Genomic DNA, 10,928 nt, shown 5'->3' on the forward strand with positions numbered 1-10,928 from the left:
AAAGGAAATCAGTTCTGAATATTCATTGGAAGGACTGATGCTGAAGCTGAAGCTCCAGTACTTTGGCCACATGACATGAAGAACTAACTCATTAGAAAAGACCCTGATGCTGGGAAAGATTGAAGACAGGAGGAAAAGGGGACGACAGAGGATGAGATGCTTGGATGGCATCACCGACTCAATGGATGTGAGTTTGAGTAAACCCCAGGAGTTAGTGATGGACAGGGAGGCTACAGTTCATGGGATTGCAGAGTCAGATAAGACTGAGCGATTGAACTGAACTGAACCAATCTGAGGCACAGTCAGCTCCAGGTCTTGTTTTTGCTGACTATATAGAGATTCTCCGTCTTCGTCTGCAAAGAAGAAATCTATCTGATCTCAGTACTGACCACTGGTGATATCCACATGTGGAGGCATCTCTTGTGCTGTTGGAAGAGGGTGTTTTCTATGACCAGTGTGTTCTCTTGGTAAAACTCTGTTAGTTTTGCCCTGCTTCATTTTGTACTCCAAGGCCAAACTTGCCTGTTACTCCAAGTATCTCTTGACTTCCTACTTTTGCATTCTAGTCCCCTATGATGAAAAGGACATCTTTTTTGATGTTAGTTCTAGAAGATCTTGTAGGTCATCATAGAACCATTCAAATTCAGCTTCTTTGGCATTAGTGGTTGGGGCATAGACTTGGATTACTGTGATACTGAATGATTTGCCCTGGAAACAAACAGAGATCATTCTGTCATTTTTGAGACTGTATCCAAGTACTGCATTTCGGGCCCTTTTGTTGACTATGAGGGCTACTCCATTTCTTTATAATAGAAATAGAAGAAAACAATAGAATGAGAAAGACTAGAGATCTCTTCAAGAAAATTAGAGATACCAAGGGAATGTTTTATGCAAAGATCGGCACAAGAGAGGAAAGAATCAGCAAGGGTCTAACAGATGCAAAATAGATTAAGAAAAGGAGGCAAGCATACACAGAAAAGCTATACAAAAAGGATCTTAATGACCCAGATAACCATGATGGTGTGATCACTCACCTAGAGCCAGACGTCCTGGAGTGTGAGGTCAAGTAGGTCTTAGGAAGCATTATTACGAACAAAGCTAGTGGAGCTGATAGGATTTCAGCTGAGCTATTTTAAAACCTAAAACTCCATACTGGTAAAGTGCTGCACTCAATATGCCAGCAAATTTGGAAAACTCAGCAGGGACCACAGGACTGGAAAAGTTGTTTTCATTCCAACCCCAGAGAAATGCAATGCCAAAGAATGTTCAAATTGTGCTCATTTCCCATGCGAGCAGGTTCATGCTCAAAATCTTTCAAGTTAGGCTTCAGTAGTAAGTGAACCAAGAAAATCCAGATGTACAAGCTGGATTTAGAAAAGGCAGAGGAATCAGAGATCAAACTGCCAACATCCATTGGATCATAGAAAAAGCAAGGGAGTTCCAGAAAAATATCTACTTCTGCTTCATTGACTATGCTAGAGCCTTTGATTGTGTGGATCACAACAAACTGTGGAACATTCTTAAAGAGATGGAAATACCAGACCACTTGACCTGCCTCCTGAGAAACCTGTTTGCAGGTCAAGAAGCAACAGTTAGAACCAGACATGGAACAAATGGACTGGTTCAAAATTGGGAAAGGAGTTTGTCAAGACTGTACATTGTCACCCTGCTTAATTAACTTCTATGCATCATCCGAAATGCTGGGCGGGATGAAGCCCAAGCTGGAATCAAGATTGCCGGGAGAAATACCAATAACCTCGGACATGCAGATGTTACCACTCTAACGGCAGAAAGTGAAGAGGAACTGAGGAGCCTCTTGGTGAGGGTGAAAGAGGAGAGTGAAAAATCTGGCTTAAAACTCAACATTCAGAAAATGAAAATCATGGCATCTGGTCTCATTACGTCATGGCAAACTTGTTGCTGTTGTTGTTCAGTCGCTCAGTCGTGTCCGACCCTTTGTGACCCATGGACTGCAGCACGCCAGGCCTCCCTGTCCATCACCAACTCCTGGAGTTTACTCAGACTCATGTCCATTGAGTCAGTGATGCCATCCAACCATCTCATCCTCTGTCGTCCCCTTCTCCTCCTGCCCTCAATCTTTCCCAGCATCAGGGTCTTTTCTAAAGATTCAGCTCTTTGCATCAGGTGGCCAAAGTATTGGAGCTTCAGCATCAGCATCAGCCCTTCCAATGAATATTCAGGATTGAGTTCCTTTAGGATTGACTTGTTTGGTCTCCTTGCAGTCCAAGGGACTCTCAAGAATCTTCTCCGCACCACAGTTCAGAAGCATCAACCCTTTGGCGCTCAGTCTTCTTTATGGTCTGACTCTAATATCCATACATGTCATGGCAAATAGATGGGGAAAAAATGGAAACAGTGACAGATTTTCTTTTCTTGGGCTTCAAAATCACTGTGGACTGTGACTGCAGCCATGAAATTAAGATGCTTTCCCCTTGGAAGGAAAGCTCTGACAAACCTAGATGGTGTATGGAAATGCAGAGACGTCACTTTGCCGACAAAGGTCTGAATAGTCAAAGCTACGGTCTTTCCAGTAGTCATGTATGAATGTGAGAGCTGGACCAGAATTTCTAAAATCGCTCAGCAGCAGCGCCCAGGGAGGGCAGAGGGGCCGACCCGGAGGCCCGCGGGGTCCCTGGTGCGGATGGTGATCTGGCCCCATTCCCTCCGGTTGCTGCGTCTGGCCGATCCTCACCGGGATGGGCTGGTGTTGTCCTCACAGCCTCCCAGAGGGCGGCAAGTACCCACCTGCCCCAGGGGCGGGAGACCCACTGCCCTGGCACAGGGGTGCAGTCACACCAGGACTCACCTACCCTGGGGGTCCCAGCCTTGGAGGCCCAGATGCCGGTGTCCAAGTAGAGTCCCCTGCGCTCTGACCCAGTGGGGGTCTAGCACTTGGGATTGAGCCTCCCGCAGACTCTCTGGGGTCAGGGTCCCTGCTGCCCCCACATCTCCCCTCCCCCTGCTGCGTCGACACCCGTGAACACTGTGTCCCCCAAACCTCAGGGGGGCTGAAGGGAGGGGCTCCATAAACAGTGGAATAAATGGGTGAGTGCAGGTGAGTCAGCTGCAGGCATGGCCCTGGCGTCCTGCAGAGCCTCCTGGATTGAGCTGGCCTGGCAGCCAAGGCAGGAGCATCTCCCAGCCGGATGTGCCCACCCCATGTGCCCGCCTCCCCCCGCCCCCCGCCCTGGTGCTGACCTGTGGGGATGGGGGCAGTGGGCAGGGGGCCAGGGTCAACTGCCTTGCTGTGCAGCCACTCTGCCTGCGGCTGCTTAGCTCAGGGCCATGCCCTCCCAGCCTGAGCTCTTGGAGGTGCATGGTGATCTCAGCCACCACGACCAGCGACCCAGGCTGGAGAATATCACCCCAGGAACGTTGCTCCGACCAGGGGTCGGAGGTCAGGGAACTGGAGGCCTCGAGGATGTGGCTCTGGCCACTCGGTCAGCCCTGGGGGTGCCTGTGCGCTGGGCTCAGTGCAGCAGCCCTCCTGTGCCCACCCCGTCTCCAAGGCCGCGCCCCCTGTGGCTCGTGGCTCACCTCCCCCTCCCTGTCCACTCACCACGACCCTTGCCTTGGAGCTGGACCCAGCAGGGAACCAGGATGAAAGGCGCTCAAGGGCCTCCCCTTAGTTACAGCCATGAAGACCTGTTTCCCAAATACACATACTCATAGCTTCTGGGGCTGGGGCGTGAATTGTGGGGGCCACCATTCACTAGCTTCACTTGCAGCCCAGACAGGGTGGTCCAGAGGGTGGGCAGGGCATCCCGCATGGCCGAGGGTCCGAGTCCCCGCAGGCCTGACTATGCCAGGCCCACATCTGCCCTGTGCTGTTCCCGCTTTCTGGAAATTCCCCAGGCCTCTCCCCTCGGGGACAAAGACCCTGGGCCTCAAGCTGACTGGTCACTAAGGTCCTTCAAGCGCTGGAGATGGAGCCATGTCACCTCCCCCGCCCCCGTACCCAAAGACTAAACCCACTGTGCCCCTTGCTCCCGAGAGAACAGCCACAGTCCCCAGAGACCCCAGAGCCTGTTCCTGGGCCCCACTGTTCGGCCCCCAGGCAGGCCCGGGGGCTGAGCATCCCTGGGACCCCTCACCATCTGGGGAGGACGCCGTCCAAGGCCCCCAGGCCCGCCGTCTCAGGCACAGCGGCACACAGCCGACCCGCCCACCCGGCCTGTGTCCTGGCCCTCACGCTGCCCGCCTGCCAGCCCTGCTGGGGGAGGGGCATCGGTGGGTACCAGCAGCCTGGCACCTGCCCTCAGAGCCCACATGCCTCCCAGAGGCCCTGTGTCCTCGCTTCTGAAACTACTGCCCTGCCCCGCACCCCCTGGCCAAGTTCTTCCTGGGGTTTATCGCTGGCCACCAGCATCAGAGCCACGACAGGGCGAGGGGGTGGTCTGTGCTGAGAGCAGCCCTCGGCTGGCGTCCCGACTGAAGGAAGCAGCAGCTCACTCACGTGCCGCCTCCCGCGTGCCCCCCCGGCTTCATCCTCGCAGCTGTTGCGGGGTGGAGAAGGGGAGGTCCTCACAATGCAGGAGGGTCCCCAGCCTGCAGCCCGAGCAGGGCTCCCTGGGGCAGCCCGAGATGGGAGTCAAGGCTGGCCTGGCGGCCGACCCGAGACCCGCGGCCCTGTGTCCTGCGGAAGCCTCAGTGGTGCTCCCGGCCTGGCCAACCAGAGCCCACGGAGCCCCCTTCTCGTGCGATGCAGGGGCTGCCTGCCGCCTCACTGCCTCTGCCAACCTCAGAAGCCTTCCTGGTGGAGGCGCCGCATTTCACGTCCATTGAAAACAAAAGCTGCCACCAAGCAGGGGCCCTGGGCTTTCTCACTCTTTGAGGCAGGACACGCTTGCTCCCTGAACCCCGGGACGTTGCCGTGAACGCACGTGAGGCTGGGATCCCGGAGGTGCGCCGGCACCTGAGGCCCTGCCCTGTGCTGCAGCTGGTCCCACTGCTGCTGGAGGGGCGCACGTGGGCTGGGGGGCTGCTGGGAGAGCCTGGGAGCCTGCTCTTCTCCAGCTGCCCTTTAGAGTCACTTCCTACCCACTGTCCTGCTGGGCCCCCTGGGGCATGCTGGCCCCCGGCCCCCCACCTCGTCCACAGGGCAGGCAGCTCTCACTCCCCTCCCCCAGGAGCCCAGCACCCACTCTGACCCCTGGCCCCAGGGAGAGGGGTGGCTCAGGGGCACCTGCCAGGCCGGGGCTCCCGGCGAGTGCCCTCCAGCTGGAGCTGCCCAGTGGGGACGGGCATAGGCCACGCTTGAGGACACCGTCCAGCGATGGGAGGGGGTTAGGACGGCCTGGGCCGAGGAGGCTCAGACACCACGGTGGAGCAGGTCCCTTCCCGGCCCAGGTGTCCTGCAGGTGGACATGGCTCCACGGTGACCCCTGCAGCCGTGGGGCACGGGGAAGCGGGCATGCCAGGTGCTCAGCTCCGGCCTTTGCCGACAAGCTAGCTGATCTGGGGCAGCAGGCATGCCTCCCTCCTATCAGGCCCGGGGGGGCTCCTCAGGGAGTGGCCTGGTGGGTCCCCACGTCAGCAGGTCAGGGCCATGAAATCAGCCTTATCGGCGGGGATGTTGTCTCAGGTGGAGCTGGGCTGCCAGGTCTGGAGGGCGTTCCCTGCCCCTCCCGCGGCCCGGGGGGAAAGGTGGCCGGTAGCCTGGGTCAGGGGCCTGGGAGGGCCAGGAGGGGCGGGCAGCAGGATGCCAACCGCTCGGCCTGGTCTCCAAGGGCTTGTCCTGCCCCTGGTCCTCCCAGAGCTTCTGCACTGGGGGCCGGGTGACGCTAGGGTATGGGGGGCCTGGCCTGCTCAGGGCCCCGCTGGGGAGGGGCTGCGGGCACCCTCCAGGCAGTGTCTGCAGTGACGTTGGGGGTGCCTGGGGTGCCTGAGAGCACCCACATGCCCTCTGCCTGGATTCTCAAGAGGGGACCCCTGCCCACAGTGAGGAAGAAGTCTCGGGGCCTTGTCTGCCTTGTGCGAAGTCACTGGCAGGTGGTTCGGACTGTCACGGTCAGAGCTCGCCTCATCCCGCAGGGCCGGGCACCTCGCAGAGACACGCAGCACAGGAAAATAAAGGCAGCCCCGTGGGAAAACAGGGAAAGCGAGGCGGCCCTAGACACGGGTAGGGCCAGGCCGGCAGCGGGCACTGCTCGGGTGGGCACTGCTCAGGTGGGCACTGCTCGGGCGGGCACTGCTCAGGCGGGCACTGTTCACTCATGGAGGGGGTGGCTCCAAGTCTTCCTGCCACTGCTGCCTGGACACGGGAGGTGGGGCCACGGAGAGGGAGGGGGCCAGGGCTCCAGGGCCCTAGGGGCTTAGAGGAGGGAGGGGCAGAGGGCCCCTCTGAGGGGTGCAGACTCACAGCCGCTGGGGCCTCCGCGTCCACCAGGCTGAGCCTCGTCTTCGGTCCCAGAACATCAGGTTCTGGGTCTGCCCCCAGGACCCCTGCCAGCTCCCAGCTCTGTGTCCACTTCGTGAAGGCCCAGCCCGCATCCGAGCCTCCCTGGACACCCCTGCACAATGCCCTTCCCTGCCCCCTGAGCCCGTCCTCACCCCACCTGCCCCTCAGCCACAGGTGGGCAGCAGGTCTGAGGTCAAGCTCCCAGGCTGGGCCCTCTGGCCGGCCCTGGACCTGCGTATGCATCCTGGGAGCTACAGCCCTGAGGCACTCTGGGCGGTGTCCTGGGCCCCCGCTCTGGCCCAGAGCCAGGGGGCGTCTCCAGCTGGAGAGGAAGGCAAATACCCCTTTGTCTGCAGCTTTGGCCTCTGCTCGAGGGTCTCAGGGGACAAAAGCCAGGTGGGCCGAGGAGCCTGGAGGCTGTCTAGACTGCCCCGCCCGGAGGGGAGGACAGGGACGCACAGGTGTGGGGGACGGGAGCCTGCAGAGGGGCCGGAGCCTGCAGAGGGGCCGGAGCTGAGGCAGCCCTGGCCATGGTCCTGCCCTGCCGCCCTTCTCCCGCCCCCGCTTGACCCTCCGGGAAGTCACCTCCTCCAGGAAGCCAGCAGGATGTGGCTTCCCTCCTGTCTCCCCCCACTGGCCTCAGAGCCCCTCCAGTGGGCCTGTGATGGGGGAGCCGCCTTCGAGACTTGACCTAAGGGGCTGGCTGGGGGGTGGTGCCCTGCTGTGGTCCAGTGTTGCCTGGCCTCTGCCACTGGCCATCGAGACCCCCTGTCCTGGGAACTGGTGGGCTTCATGCCTGCTTCCGACCATTGCCCCTCACACCCCCCCACTTCCTCTCTGCATCCCAGCCCCTGGCAGCTCGTCACCAGCCTCCATCCTCAGCACGCAGCATCCTCCTGGCCCCACACAAGCGTTCCTCACCCAGGTGTGCGCGCCGTTGGAAATGCCCTGCGGCCTCCAGGCAGGCCCCCCTCCTTGGAGCACCGCTCCCCTGGCCTCCTGTCCGTCATCTCCAGACCTGCCGGAGACCCGGTCGTCACCACCCCATTCTTACTCTATCGGCCCAGCCAGGATTTAACCCTTCAAGGCCATTTTCTCCTGGCACCCAGCCTTCTCATGTGCTCACAGCTCTCGCTTATTCAGGATTACTTTATTGCCCTGGGCAATAAAGATGCAGAAATAGGAACATCTCTAGCAATACTCTTGGCCCAGGGCTCTGTCCTCTGCCACAGCATGGGGCAATGCTCCAGGAGCCCAGGTCCTGCAGCAAGGGTGCCACACACGAGGCCCCAGCCAGTCCACAACGGATGTGCATGTTGCGTGGGTTAGAGCTTGGAGAGTTTGAACCTCAGACTTTTAACAAACTGATGGATACACTAACCAATCACTGAGCCCTGGCATGAGAAGAACGCACAATCCCCTCCACAAGAAAGTGCCACAGGCCTGGAGAAATTACCTCATAGCAGGCAAACCACAAGCAAATAAAACCAACTGAAGCGGGGCCCTTGAAAAGAGGCATTTGCTAGTACGAAAGAAACATTTCTGCTGAGAGACAGAAGAGACATAATAGTTTTGCAAGAAAAAAAATTTAACAGGGAAGTAAAGTATACTTCAGAAAGTGTCTATTAATTCAAGGAACTATTGACTCTGAAACAAGAAGTGAAAGATGGAGAATGAAAGATGGCTGGTAAGTCCCCCCCAGGATCAAGTGGCCCACCAAAAAGTTAACTCCCTGCTGACCCAGACCAGAGCCTGCTCCTGAGGAAAAGAACAGGACCTAGAACCTGGGCATGCATCCTGCACAAAGTCCTGTGTGCAATAAAAGCCACTGGGGAGTAGAAAGGAGAAGGGGGCAGCCGAGGATGAGAAGGTTAGACAGCGCCGCCAACTCAATGGACCCGAATCTGAGCAAACTCCAGGAGGTAGTGGAGGACAGGGAAGCCTGGCGTGCTGCACTCCATGGGGTCAAAGAGGTGGACACGACTGAGCAACTAAGCTGCCGCCACCATCCCCACCGTAGGGCCACAGGGACCGTGAGAATAATGCCAGGCTATACAGCAAGTCTCAACAGACTTTTGAGAATTGATATCATCCAAGTATGTTCTCTCACTAAAATATAAATTCGCTAAAACCCAGTAACAATAGTTGGTAAGCACACCCTTAAGTGTTTGAAAGTCAAGCAGCATCATGAGTTCTAAATAACCTATGGATTGAAGGTGCCCCAATAAGAATGACAGCTGATTTCTCCTTGGAAATAACAGCGGCTAGAAGATGATAGAAGGGCATCCTTCTAGAGCAACAGCCATGTGCCAGTGGAGTTGAGATGGACAGGAGCAGAGCGCCAGAAGCAGCAATTAGAAAGGCAAACACAGATGAAAGAACTGTCGATTTTCTTAGTTTTTCTTAAGGAACTATTAACTGTTTAAAGCAAAAAAAGAAGGACTTGACTGGTGGTCCAATGGCTAAGAATCCTTCTGTCAAGGCCGAGGATGTGGGTCCCAGAAGATTCTACATGCTGTGGAGCAGCTAAGCCCGTGCACCCCAGCCGCAGAGCCCGTGCACCCCAGAGCCAGCGCTCTGCGACAAGAGGAGACAGTGCAGCAAGGAGCCCTCAGATCACAACGATAAGCGGCCCCTGCTCACCACAACTAGAGCAAGCCTGTGCGGCGGTGAAGACCCAGAGCAGACAAAAGCAAGCAAATAAGGAAATAAAACAAAGCACCGACCATGAGAGCGAACGGCACATGTGGTAGTAACATATATAACACCAATAGCTCCAGCCATGGAGGAGAAATGAAATTAGAATGTTCTAAAGTCCTCACGCTTCAGTCATTTCCCAACAAAACCTTTGCTCAAGCCCTGAGAACCACAATATCAATTTCCAAAAGAAAATATTTGTTTCAACTGTAAGTTTCTAGGGCAGACACTGAAGCCAAAATTCACATTTTTTGTTTATGACACTCATCAGATCAATGTTCTCACACACAAAAGAAATAAAGTTCTTACACCTCACATTGAGCTATATGATGTCAATTCAAAACAGATTCTGATAAGTTAAGGATGCATACCATAATATTTTTAAAAGCCACGAGAAATGTAAAGGCAGACACACGAAAGACAATGTGTGCGCTCATTCGTGCCCAGCTCTGTGGCCCCACGGACTCCTGCCAGGCTCCTGCTATGGACCCCCTAGACTCCTGCCAGGCTCCTGCTATGGACCTTCTAGACTCCTGCCAGGCTCCTGCTATGGACCCCCTGGACTCCTGCCAGGCTCCTGCTATGGACCCCCTGGACTCCTGCCAGGCTCCTCTCTCCGTGGAATTTTCTAGGCATGAATTCTGGGCAGGGTTGACATTTTCTCCTCCAGGGGTTCTTCCCGACCCAGGGATTGAATCTGCGTCTTTTGCATCTCCTGCATTGGCAGGCAGATTCTTTACCACCACACCACCTGGGAAGCCCAAAAAGTCGATAGAGGTGTTCAAATTACATATTGAAAAATACTTAACCAACTATACCAATTGTTGGCAAGAATGTGGAATAAGTGTCCAACACTTTGCGACCCCATCTCCTCTGTTGATGGGATTCTCCAGACAGGAATTCCGGAGCGGGTTGCTCTGCCCTCCTCCAGGGGGTCTTCCCAACCCAGGGGCTGACTGCAGAGCGGCATAAACAACTCTTTCGGAGGTGGTGGAAATGTCATATCTCGATCGCAGTGGTGGTTTTGTGAGTGTAAACGTTTGTTAAAACTCATTGACTAAGAGCTTGAAACGAATTAATCTTACGGTGTGTGAATTATATCTCAATAAAGTTTACTTTAAAAGGAGAAAAAAAGATTAATTGAAAAGAAATCAGGAAAGAGGAACAAAGAACAGGTGCGTAAGACACAAAACAAACTGAGACATAAGCCCGACTATGCCAACCACATAACAGAGCTGAAGATAAGGCAGGAGGAAACCTTTCAAGCTGAAGCAAGATGTGAGTTTTGCTCATTTATTTAGCTGTTTGAGAACCTGACCTGTCTTTTTTCATTGAGCAAAAGTCACAAGAACAGACAAAGTCTTTGCTCTCATGGGAAATAAAATACAGTGGGATCATCATTTTCTGGTTCTGCAGTCTCATTAATCAGTGTATAATTGGAAAAGAAACATAATTCTATGGGAACATTCTTCCCGGGAGGTGAGCCACCTGAAGCAGAGAACAGCCAGAGAAGGTGTCCCTAACCAGGTGATGGAGGCCCAGACACAGGTGTTCAGCTGGAGTGGGAGAGGACAGGGCCTCTGAACACTGCTCAGTCCAAGGATTATTATTTCTATTCTTTTTTTAAATGATTTTTTGATGTGGACCATTTTTAAAGTCTTCATTGAATTTTGCTACAATATTGTTTCTCTTTAATGTTTTAAAGGCATGAGGCATAGGGATCTCAGCTCCCTGACCAGGGGTTGAACCCATACCCCCTGCAACAGACGGCAAAGTCTTAACCGCTTCAGGCTCTTAGACCACCAGGGAA

Source organism: Bubalus kerabau, chromosome 5, assembly GCF_029407905.1.
Source record: "Bubalus kerabau isolate K-KA32 ecotype Philippines breed swamp buffalo chromosome 5, PCC_UOA_SB_1v2, whole genome shotgun sequence".
Lineage (NCBI taxonomy): Eukaryota > Metazoa > Chordata > Mammalia > Artiodactyla > Bovidae > Bubalus > Bubalus kerabau.